Raw genomic sequence first — 13,288 nt, forward strand, 5'->3', positions numbered from 1 at the left:
GCTGAATTTTAGCAAATTCAACAAAGGGGTGGATACGCTACTGAATGACAGGTATGATGCATTGACCACAACCAAAGGCCTCCTATTAAAATGCTTCCTTCTATTCTTCCAAAGGCCATTAGAGCACAAAAGGCTAGCATTCTCTAGGACATTCAGATGGCTTATAAGAAAGCCATGTGCTACATAGCAGGTCTGCGTGCAGCAGAGTCAGGGTTTTGCTCACACAACTGACACCAACTGTGGCGGGACAAGACATTGTTCAGCCAACGTGATTCTGGTTACTCAGATTCGGCCATGGAGTATTTTGATCCAGACCACTGTGATTCCCACACTGATGATAGAAAAATGATCTTCTCCTACTGATGAGGAAATATCAATGGTTGCAGCTAGCCAGGTTAAACATTCCCGTCATGAGCATCCCAGCGACTACCTTAAAGGGGACATTTGATGCCAAGTATTTTGATATGTTTCTTTCATGACTGGTGGAATCTCTGTTCATCCATCAGTTCATCTATTTGTACCGAAGTCAAACCCAGAACAACAAATGAGTCAAATTTGAAACAGCTCACTGAATGACACATTTTCACTCTCAGGCCACTCATAACAAACTGAATGCATGGATGATTTTCTGAGCTAGCAGACACGCCACACACCCTACTAAATGTACAAAAAGCTCCAAAAGTTTGAACTTCATGCTATGCTCCCTTTAAATGTTTGTTTTTGTAGAACCTTCACCCATGCATACGCACTCATGTTGTTTTCAGGATGAGTACAGGTAGCCTATCAATGCAGGAGATGAGGAACACGACACAAGTTGCTTTGGAAACTGTTGTTGATTCCTTCAGCCATGGAAGTTGAGTGTGTCTGCGCAGCCATTCACCATTGACATCAAACACTGTTTTTAAAAGCTCTGATGGCTCACTTGTTGCTGCCAACACTAAACAAGGAAAAGGGAAGCTAGGTGACAGTGAGTTGGAGGTCCTGATTAATGAGTCATGTTTTCAAGAGGAAACTAAGAAAGAAAGTGACTAAAGAAATTGACGCTGCGTTTCCTTAAACCAGAAGCAGCTGCAGCATCACTAAGGAACTACTGGCTTTGACCGTCTGCTGATGGTGATTCATCTCTGAGTCACATAGACCTGAAACACCAATGAACCAACAACAATAGTGTGCTTGGCTCTGGAGAGAACATAAATCCACTGATCAGCCACTCATCAGTCTGCAAGACGACAAGAAGAACCAAGAGACAGGACATTTACTAATACTTTACCTCTTTGGAGCAGAACCACATCTTGCTTTAAAATCAATCTCAAAGTCCTTCGAGTTGCTCTTCAAGGACGCACAGCTAGGTTCAGGTCCAGGTTCACATCCACGTTTAGGTCCAGGAGAGTCTGGTCGCTGCTGCTGGATCCTGAAACTAAACCACCACAGATAAATGTGCATGTTGGATAAAAACTGATGAGAATAAATTCAAAGCAGAGACGTCAAAAGGGTCAAACAAACATGTTGTATAAACTCAGTGACGCAAGAGTGATGAACCAGCTTTAACCCAAAGAGGAAGAGAGATGAAAGTAGGACCATCAGCTCCTCAAGTAAGACATCTTCACTGACACTTCTCTCCTTCTCACCTCTTTGGAGAAGAACCTTCTTTAAATTCAGCCCGGTCGCTTTTCAAGCACACACCGCTGGATTCAGATGATTGAGGAATGAAGCGATTGGTAAACCCGTCTAGTTGATGTCCAAGTTCAGGGACACCCTCCTGTCTGTCTTCACTCTGGTCCATGCTGCTGAATTCACATCAGCTCACACACACGCTCTACTTCCACCTGCAGAGGAAACACTAATCATTCATGTGAACATCAACTGAAATCATTCACACTCCATACTTCACACAGTGGTAGTGGAATTGGGCAGCTTATGTTGGAGCTGAAGATAATAAATGTGGATCAACGGTAATTTTCACTGAAATCACTGCAGCACATAACACAGTTGAACAAAGGAGAACTTTCTGTGCTTGACTGGCCGCATAAACAAGCCAAATGTCTGGCCTGTGTATTGTCATTATATGCATAACTAATAACGAGCAAAATGTACCTCATAATGAAACGCACACTGCTGCACAAAAAGAAAAGAAAATTATACTGTTTCTTACATAAATGTCTTAATGTGTCCTTGTGTTATTTATTTAACCTCGTATTTCAAGAGTGACAAACTGAAAAGCTGTCTCTGTTTGTCTTCCTGTCTCTGTCTTGCAGTCACTCGGCTCTTCCAGAAGTGAATGTGGTTGTAGAGATGCTGCCGGTAGCCCTTCTCTTATGACATTTTGCTGATGAGTACACTGTTTAACAATCAGCATTTGCTGTTACTGATGTTATTGGTGGTTCACAGAGGTATGTCAGGCCTTTGCAGAAGGCATAGTAATCTTTTCCTCAGGGTCCTCCTTTCCTGCTGTGTGCCACTTGATGTAGGGCTGTTGTTCCCACTGGTCCACACATTGGCCTTCATGAAAACAGTGATTTTGAACTTGCTTTGTTTCAAGAGTGCATTTTTTTTTCATGGCTTGATGCTCAAAACAGGCTTTGTAAACTCCAGACCTAAATAATAATATTGTAATCCTGGTTTCTTGCAGTTCCCTTCTCCAGACTCTCTGTGTTGTGGGTGTAATGCGAGTTACAGCTTGAATCTTCTTTAATTTGACACCAACGTAGCAGCACAGTACACATCGACTTTATTTCCTCTTATAACCCGCGCACCTGGAGAGCGTCACACCCCTAATTGTCCCACCATAAACAAAGAAAGGTAGGAACTAAAATTACTCAGATAACAACAGAAATTATTCAAATAAATTGCAAGAGCGGACAAAGAAATAATTATGAAATAAACTTAATCCTGCGAAGTCCTAAAATACACAACTGAACACATGACATACATTATTATTATAAAAAATATATATCCATAAAATAATCCAAAATGTGCGCAATAACTAAGGTTACAATAATAATTTCTTTTAATAACACAACATTTCTACTAGGCTACTACAAATACTAATTACTGTATACTAGCAACAAGCCTCTGCACATAAAAAAAAAAAAAAGTGTTACTGGCACAATGGGGGATAAAACCCGGGACGTTTACGCCTTCGACTCATTGACTCATGCTTAGTCGGTAAAATGACTTGGGGAACCTGCTCTAACCTTTCAGCTGTGACTGTGTTTAACGTGAACTATGGAGCGGCAGATTTCTGCTGGAACCGAGAAGCTGACAGCTGATGAAGAAAACACGACATTACCTTCAGGTGGAGGCTGACACGGAGACAATGATCTGCGACACGACCCGGGTTAAAGTGAAAGAAAATTCAAACAAAGAAGTTGTCCGTGTTGCCAGATACAGCTGCTGGTTTCCAGCACAGCAGCTGTTCAGCAACCACCAGAATATTGGTTTGGTTTCAAATCAGCCTTTAAATGTAATTATAATAACCGACAAAATCATCCTAAACCATCACAACAGTATTTTTTACTTTATTTACAAAATAACCCAATATGGCGTGAAATTAACTGATCTGGCAACACCGGAAACACCCCGAGAGAATCAGGATCAGAAGATTTATTTTCACGTATGTTTGTACAGACAAAGTTATTTGCCTTGGTGATTGTTGTGCACAGTAGGACCTATGCATAAATAAAATAAAATACAAATAAAATAATAAAAAAAAATAGCAACAGTAAATATACATTCAAATATACAAAAAATATATACACTGAGGCTGCAGCATACCAGGTGGTGATGGAGACATTTGGAGGAAGAGTGAACAGAAACTGTGAGTTTCGTGAATCACAATGAAAGTTTGAACATTTCCTGAAACTAAATAACTGATCAGCGGAACGACAGGGACATCAGTGAGTTCTCAGAGCACACTTAAAATCACAATAAACACACTGAACTGTAGCCAGGCAAACACAATGGATTAGATTTTTATTCACAATACATACTTTGAAAAACATAGATGGCGCTGCGCTAGTACTTGTTGCTGCTTTGAACAGTTTGCAGTCACAGTGGTAGAGGCTGGTTCCTGAGAAACAGATATGATTGACATCAAAATCTGCGTATGTTGTTAATGTGAACTACCTTTGAACAGTCTTAGGCCCCGTCCACACGTAGCCTACCAAAACGATCTTTTCCCCCTCCGTTTTCCCTGGCATCGTTTCAAGAATATTTGCATACATACCCATCTCAACACGACTCAAAACGCTACTTCATATTCCAGGCCTATGAGGGGGGCGGGACAGGTGTACGGGACAGGGGGCCCGGGGCTCTTGTAAAGATTAGAATTTTTTATCTAAATATGTCAATTGTAAAGAACTACGTATCTGATATTAACAGTTCGATAATAAGGCTGCTTTCATCAAATTAAGACTGTTTGAGACTACCTGCACCACCCTTGCAAAAATGCAATATGGTTCATTCCACCTGGTCGGACTAGCGAAATGAAACTAAGAAACGCACTGAGGTCTGAGCTGCAGCAGCATGTCGCTGTTAAAGAGCAAGTCAGGCTACCAGAAGAGAAAGAAAAAAGGTAAAAAGTAGGAAACCAGATGCTTACGGAGTTATTTTCAAGAAAATGTTTGTTCGGCCCTTAATGTTATAGCACATGATGAAAAATTTAATACCATGGTTTACACACACTGCTGTGAATTAGACAATCCATTAAACGAACACATCCACCCAAAGGAATACAGTACCGTTCGCGTCCGGCTCGCTTATCCAGGCGGGCGCCATCTTGGGGAAACTGAACTGTCTGTTGCCGGAAGAAAGCACTGAGAGCATAGAGAAGCACTGAACGAAGAGAGTACGCGGACGGTACTGTGTTCCTTTTTTAATAAACTGCCTGTATACTTGCAAAGTTCTCAATGCTTCGGTTTACATGTAGAGACCCTAGTTATGCTACCGTGTAAGTGTGGTGGTATTGTGAGCCTTGTTAGTGGTATAGAAATAGCGATTCTTTTTATGTGTCGGTGTGCCCCGAAGGCTAGCGTTATACGCTAAATAGCGGTTTGCAAGAAAACTGGTCACATTTGACTAACAAAACAAATGCATGAAAACAAATACCAGAGAACGGTCGAACTCGGTACACATGTGTTATTAACCCCAGGTTCATTTTGCGCCGGAGTTCCCCTTTAATGGCTGCAGTGGGGGCATACAGAGTCACCGCCCTGCCCCCACTGGGCAAGTCAGATCACAACCTGGTGTACATACAGCCCCAATACACACCCCTGGTCCAAAGGCAGGCTGTCTCCACTCGTTCCATCAGGAGATGGACTCCTGAAGCAGAGGAGGCCCTGAGAGACTGCTACAACACCACGGACTGGGATGTACTGCTGGGTGTACATGACGAGGACATAGAGGGGATGACTCACTGCATCACAGACTATCTCAACTTCTGTGCAGACGTGGTCGCCCCTACCAAGACTGTTCGGTGTTACCCAAACAACAAACCATGGGTAACACAGGAAGTCAAGGCTGTCCTCAACCAGAAGAAGAAGGCCTTCAGGACTAAAGACAAGGAGGAGATGAAAGCAGCACAGAGGGAGGTGAAACGCTGCCTGAGGGAAGCAAAGGACTGCTACAGGAGGAAAGTGGAGCAAAAGCTGAGGGACAACAACATGAGGGACGTCTGGGAAGGTGTCAGAACCATCACTGGACACAAAGCAAGGACCAGCACAGAGGGGGGAAGTGTAGAGAGAGCCAACGACCTGAACATGTTTTTCAATAGGTTCAGTGAATACACTCCACTCCCCACCGTCACTGTAGCCTGCCCTCCCCCCAACGCATCTTCACCCACTTACAACCCCCCCTCCTCCTCTCCTCTCCCCCAGCTGCCGCAGCCATCCCCCCTCCCCGGCCTCCCACTCTCACCTCTCTCGCACAGCACCCCCCAACCCTCACCTCCTCTTCCACGGGAGCTGGACAGCCCCCCAACCCACCTCCCCTCCTCACAGCCCCTCCCCTGCTTCACAGCTGACCAAGTGAGGGGTGAACTGAGGAAGCTCCGGCCCCGGAAGGCAGCAGGACCCGACATGGTGTGTCCACGTCTTCTGAAGACCTGCGCTGCTGAACTCGGGGAGCCGCTACAACGTATCTTCAACCTGAGCCTGCAACTCGGGAGAGTGCCCACCCTCTGGAAGACTTCATGCATCGTTCCTGTCCCCAAGAAGAACCGGCCCAGCGAGCTGAATGACTTCCGACCGGTGGCACTCACATCACATCTGATGAAGACGCTGGAGCGGCTCTTCCTCCACCTCCTCAGACCTCAGGTGCAGCACGCTGAGGACCCTCTACAGTTTGCCTACCGGGCAGAGGTTGGTGTAGAGCACAGGTGTCAAACTGATCCGTGAAAGGGCCGCTGTGGCTGCAGGTTTTCATTCCAACCATGCAGCAGCACACCTGACTTGGCTCAATCAATCAACTGAACTGCCTTCACGCAGTCATTTCAGGTGTCCTCTTGCTTGATTGGAACAAAAACGTGCCAGCCACACCCACTGCATGGGTGCTGCATGGTTGGAATGAAAACCTGCAGCCACAGCGGCCCTTTCACGGATCAGTTTGACACCCCTGGTGTAGAGGATGCCATCCTATACCTTCTACACAGAGCCAACTCGCATCTGGACAAGGGAAAAGGCACTGTCAGGATTACCTTCCTGGACTTTTCGAGTGCCTTCAACACAATCCAGCCCCTTGTACTCCAGGATAAACTCTCCAGAATGCGAGTGGACCCCTGCCTGGTTGCTTGGATTTCCAGCTACCTCACCGATAGACAGGGTTGGGTCAGATTACTTTGAAATGTAATCGATTACTGATTACAGATTACATGGCAAATTTTGTAATCAGTAACGTAATCTATTGGATTACCCAAAACATGTAACGTAATCTGATTACTTTAGGATTACTTTTTACACAACTTGTACAAGACATACACAATCTTATTTTCCTCTGTCTTTAATTCAAAGTTGTGGCGATGTTGCCAAGTACTGAACGTATTTTTGCCGACTGGAACAGGTCTATTCCCAGATAGCAAGAGGCTGGCGGACCACCGTCAGCCCACTGGGGATAGACCTGGCAGTCCGCTCATCGGTTCACTGGCGGTCCGCGAGCGAGTTGTCGTCAAATGCCCCAATATTTTGTCACTATTGGTCTAAAACCTTTTTCATTTATTCAGTTATACTTCATCCATCACTTTAATAACATTTCATGTATTTTCTTAATATTCATGATAATTTAAATTTCAAGAGATGGTGGTCCAACGGTGGACCACAAGTGGCATGCCACCAGCGGTCTGCTATCTGCCAATCTGATTTTGCTATCTGGGTTGGTTGACGTTGACGGTTCCTCCATCTTGGGTTTTGATTTGAACCTTTTTCTTGTCAAGAAACTACACAGGCAAATGGATGATAATGACATCTAGTGAACAAACAAATGGGCTGCTTGTCAAATGAAAACACTGGCTAGGCTATCATAAAAAAGTTGCATTGTTTGCATGATAAAATGTAATCAGGTAATCCCCAACAATGTAACTGTAATCTAATTTCGCATTTTTGTATTGTAGTCTGGGCTGATTACAGTTACTTGATTTTTGTAATCTGATTACGTAATCTATATTACATGTAATCAGTTACTACCCAACCCTGCCGATAGACCACAGTACGTCAGGCTGAAGGACATCACGTCTGACACTGTGGTCAGCAGCACTGGAGCTCCACAGGGGACTGTACTTTCCCCTATCCTCTTCTATCTCTACACCGCGGACTTCTGCTACAACTCTGACACGTGTCACATTCAGAAGTTCGCAGATGACACGGCCATCATGGGGTGCATCAGCAGCGATGAAGAGGAGGAGTACAGGAGCCTGGTGAGGGATTTTGTTGTCTGGAGCCACATGAACAACCTACAGCTCAACACCTCAAAAACTAAGGAACTGGTCATTGACTTTGGGAGGGACAGACCCAAACCCAGACCAGTTCTGATAGGAGCGGAGGAGGTGGAGGTCGTGGAGACCTATAAATATCTTGGTTCTGTGGCTGGACAACAAGCTGGACTGGACGAGCAACACGGGGCAGCTGTACAAGAAGGCCCAGAGCAGGATGTACTTCCTGAGGAGGTTAAGATCCTTTAACATCTGTAGGAAGCTCCTGGGGATCTTCTACCAGTCTGTGGTCGCCAGCTTCCTGACCTACGCTGTGGTGTGCTGGGGTGGGAGCACCTCAAAGGCAGACCTCTCCATGTTGGAGAAGCTGATCAGGCGGGCTGGCTCTGTGGTTGGCACGAGGCTGGACCCTCTGGCTACTGTAGCAGAGAGAAGGACACTGAAAAAACTAACGTGTATCCTGGACAATGCCAGCCACCCTCTGCACACGACCATCAGTAGCCAGAGAAGCACCTTCAGCGAGAGGCTGCTCCTCCCGAGGTGCAGGACAAATAGACTGAGGAACTCCTTTGTCCCCCGTGCTATCAATCTGTATAACCACCACTCACTTGGGGGGAGGAGGACAAAAAAGAAAGGGACTGAATAACATTTTTAACTAACCTGCAACAACATGAGTGCAATAGTTAAGTGCAATAACAATATGCATCTGGTATCCTTCTATTTATGCAATAACCATATATGTACAGTACAGTCACAATATTTATTATTATTATTGTTCTTTTCTGGGTGTTTTGGTATTTGGGTCTATAGTTCGTGTACATGTATGTCTGACAGTGCTGTATGCGATGGAGATGTCAATTTCCCCGCGGGGACCTCCCAAAGGGATCAATAAAGTTGTCTATCTATCTATAAAGGCAGAGAGGCCTTCATCCTGTATGTTTCTGCATTGATCATCATCTGTATCGGCCTTCCTTTGATCCTAGGGGCCATCTACTCACTCGCTTCTCTGGTGAGTCCAGCCTAGACCCTTGTGATTCTCTCAACATAGGTTCAATGCTTTTTAGCCACAACATGGAGCATGTTAACAACTGCTTTAGTTACTTTTACTAGTGTTTTCCTGCAGGTCAGAAAGGATCACGGTGCTCCAGTCTACATCACCAATCTCCTAATTTCTGACATCATTCAGCTCTGCAGCATGATTGTTGAAGTCAAGCGTCCAGCGTTGGCTTCATGGTGTGCATCTCCCTAGAAAGGTAACTATCTGTCTGATCCAGTTTGTGTGTATCTACGTCTGTGTCTAACCATTTTATTAGTATATAATTCTGATGCTCCTCAAAGACTGTCTATGTGTGTCTGTCTTTCATTACAGGTATTTGCTCATCGCCTGGCCGCTGTGGTACAGATTCAGACGAACCATCAAGACCTCTGTGGTGGTCTCTGTCATAGTCTGGATCCTTCCTCTTGTTTTTGTCCTCCCATACTGTTTGATTTTCAGATCACAAGAACCATTGTTGCTGTCTTCATCCTCCTCCCCCTTCCTCTGTTCATCTTCTTCCTGGGTGGGACTCTTCAAGCCCTGTCTACATCCCTCAGTGTCTCCTCTGATGAAAAACGAAGAATTGTGTCAGTTTTGGTCGTGGTGCTGCTTATTTACACACTGATGTTCCTGCCCAGAGTCATTCTGTTACTGGCAGGAGAAGCCAGAATGAGCTTTAGCTTCATCATTGTGTCTGGTATTCTCCTTCAGTTGAGTCCTCTTGCAGACTTGATTTTGTATATTTTCATTAGGAAAGGAACCACAGACAAGCTTCTGGCCTCACTGTGTTGTTGCAAAATGCAGCTTCAGGAGTCAGCATCTGAACAGCATGAATAACGACAGCATGTACACTAGTCAGCTTCATGTAGGCAGGAAGTAGAAGTTTTAGTTTAGTTGTTGTAGTAGGAGGCAGTGGCCAGCAGGTGGTGCTGCTGTCATTTCTGACTGCAGAACACAGAGATCCAGGCAGAAGTCTGCTGCATGTTGCCTCCTTTTAAACCAGCTGATCACCAACTGTTGTACAGCTGACACTGAGACAGCAGAGATCCAACAAGGAAGAAGTTTCTTTCTAAAGCTGAGCGTTGTGCAGGGTGACAGTTTCTAAACTAGAAGAGTGTAACTGAATGTGTGATTATTATAGTTTTTGTTGCTTAGAAAGTGCTAAATAAAACTGCTGTTGATCATTGATTCAATTAAAGGTCTATATGATGTGATTCTTTTTCTCCTTCATTGATCCCTCAGTGGGGAATTCTTTCTCTCCATTTAACCCATCCATTGGTTCACACAGCAGTGTGGACTCTGATCACTTTAGTGTGTCCATGCAGGAAGAAGCAGCAAAAGAGAAATGTGATGCTGTTTTTGAGGTTGTCATTCAGCAGCTTTCCTTGTCTGAAAATAGTTTCATTTGCTCATCATCCATGTTTAAACATTCAGTCTGTTTCTATCTCTGTGAATAAAGATGACAACAGAAAACAAACTCAGCACTTTCTACATTCTTTATTCATTCATGTTTGTTAGTTGGATGTTTTAGTAGAAAATCTCACAGACTGATTGATATTGATGATGATGATAATGTGATATTGATAGTGACATTGTTCAGCTTGATCACTGAAACACAGTCTTAATGTGAAAATCACTGACAGCTGATCATGGACTGACATATTATATTTATTAACCACATATCTGATATGTTTCCAGACCTCAACACCTTCAGCAGGTTTCATGAATCATGACTGTAACTCTGACTGAAAACACAACATGTTGTTGTTTGATGCACCAGATAGGTAAATGAGCTGCTGTGTGTGTTTTAACAAAGTTCTCAGGATAAAGATGTGATGCATGAACACTGATCACACTGCATCTCTGTCATTTATAAAAATAACACAAACAAAAATATCTGGTGAAACACAAAAATAAAGAAGGTGAAACAAACCCTAAAACAGGATATTGATGTAATGTCCTCCAACATCAGTTTATAGTCTTTGGTTCATCACTTCGGTTCGTTGTGGTTTTGCTGAAGGTCAGCATGTCCTCAAGCTGACATTTAGATTTCCTTCTGATAGAAAACAGGAAACTAAGCTGCTGCGTATCGGAAAATATGACTCATAAATATGTTAATAGCGTGATACTTTTCTTACATGAAGTAGAACATTTAGTATTTTCTTTGCCTCAGTATTATAATTGATGTTTATAATGACTTGAATAAAATATGTGAACTGACGACCACTCATAGATCACAATGCCTGTCTGTAATGTATAAGTTAGACAATAAAATAATCGGTACAGCCTAAAATAAAGAAGGTGAAGCCAAACCTGACTGGTGTTGTGACGTTTCATGATCACATCTGACCTCATATCTCATTTCCTCATACAAGCAGATTTAAATGATCAGAAACCTGCTACGTGTCACATTCTGCTGTAGACTGTTTAGAACTCAGAACTGGGAGGAACTCATTGAGGGGAGGATCATCCCACAGATACTTGATCAGTTTGGGATCTAGTGAATTTGGAGGCCAGGTCAACACCTTGTGCTGTTCTTCATGTTTTTTTTTTTTTTTTAGTTGTTCCTAAAGTGTTTTTGTGTGTGTGTCTGTGTCAGGCTGCATCCTGCTGGGGATGGCTGCTGCCATCAAGGAGTGTCATTACTATGGGATGGGGGTGCCTGGTCTGGTCTAGGTGGGTGCTACATGTCTAAGTAACATCCAGACCAATGAATGCCAGGTGATAAAGTTTCCCAGCAGAACACTGAATTGTCACAAGATGGTCAATGTTATTCACTTCTCCTGTCAGTGGTCATAATGTTGTGGCTGCTTGATGTATGCTATTTTTCAGTAAATCTCCACCAGGAAGATTTTCGATGAGCAGACAGTTTGGGTACCTTGAGGTATTTTTCTCAGTGCAATGATTTCATTTTGATGTGGCAGCCTGACTTCCTCCTCATTCCTGCTTCTTAAGATGGTGATGTTTTTCAGGATTAACTTGGTATGGGTGCTGTTTTCATGGCTGGGAGTCACCAACGTTGATATCGTGCATTAGCAAATTAGTCTGGGAAGGAATATCAGTAAACCAGGATTTACTAAACTCAGTGAACTCTACCAGATCAGATCAGCCACAATCACTCACCGCCAGCTCTCGAGTCCCTCTCTACTAAGAAACAGCCGAGTGTTACAAAATCTTCACTGGGGCTTTATGATCGTTAACAGACACGGAGACAACACCATCCATAAAAAATGGAGCAAAATCCATCAAATCAGCTCTATGTTGTTTCTTCTTGTTGAACCCGGCCAGGCCCCATGTAGAAAAGCCTGGCCTCCAGACGGCCTCACTGGCAAGTTCCTCTCCCAGGTCAGGCTCAAGACGGGGAGGCGGGGGCTCCACTTTCAGGGTCCGGGTGAGCAGGGGTCGCGTTAACCGAATATTTTCCGTCATTGACTGTTTTTTTTTTTAAATATGACGGAAAAATCTGAAGGCCGTCCGTCATTTTGACAGATTGCAATTCACACCCCTGACCTCTTGGTGGCGAGTGACCTTATTAATTGGCTCTTGTCTCTCATCGAAGTTTGCGTTCCAAACATCTCGGAACTTTTGTCGATGCACGATTTCCTGGTACACCGATTACACTGATGCACATGTCAGAGCTCGGCCAACTATAGACCATTGACTGTATATACGAGACCAGGGATTCTCAAAGTGCAGTGCGTGCACCCCTGGAGGTGCGTGAACTGCCTCTAGGGGGTGGGCGAGATACAAATTGCAATGGCGGAGAAGACGTTATCTTCTTCTACGCACCATATATGCACGACTAACTGAGCCAGCTGCGCTGCACTTGAAAATCGTCAGATGGATCATTTTTTTTATCTGTTCCTGAGCCTATCCTCTTTGTTGTTTATGTTGTGGGTCGTGTGTAACTTTATTACAATTTAATTCAAATGACTGGTGTTCTAATTTTATTTGTGTTATGGTGACGCATTTTTTTTTTGGTTACCATTTAAAGTAAATACTGTTCTGAAAAAAGTACTTAAAGTTAATTAAACTTTAATGAAAAGGAAATGCTATTGAATATGTCTTTATTATCATTTAAAAAATTAAAGTTCATTCATTCATTCATCTTCTATACCCGCTTATTCCTGTTAAGGGTCGCGGGATCTGCTGGAGCCTATCCCAGCCGTCATCGGGCGAGAGGCGGGGGTACACCCTGGACAGGTCGCCAGTCCATCACAGGGCACAAACAAACAGTCAAAACTAGAAAATTCCCGCGGAAATTTTTGAAGTGCCGAGTGGGCTGTTGCCGGGGTTCTGTATTGAAAAAGCACACCTCAAATAATAATTTTTAA

The sequence above is a fragment of the Chelon labrosus genome (genome assembly GCF_963514085.1).
Source record: "Chelon labrosus genome assembly, chromosome: 15".
NCBI lineage: Eukaryota > Metazoa > Chordata > Actinopteri > Mugiliformes > Mugilidae > Chelon > Chelon labrosus.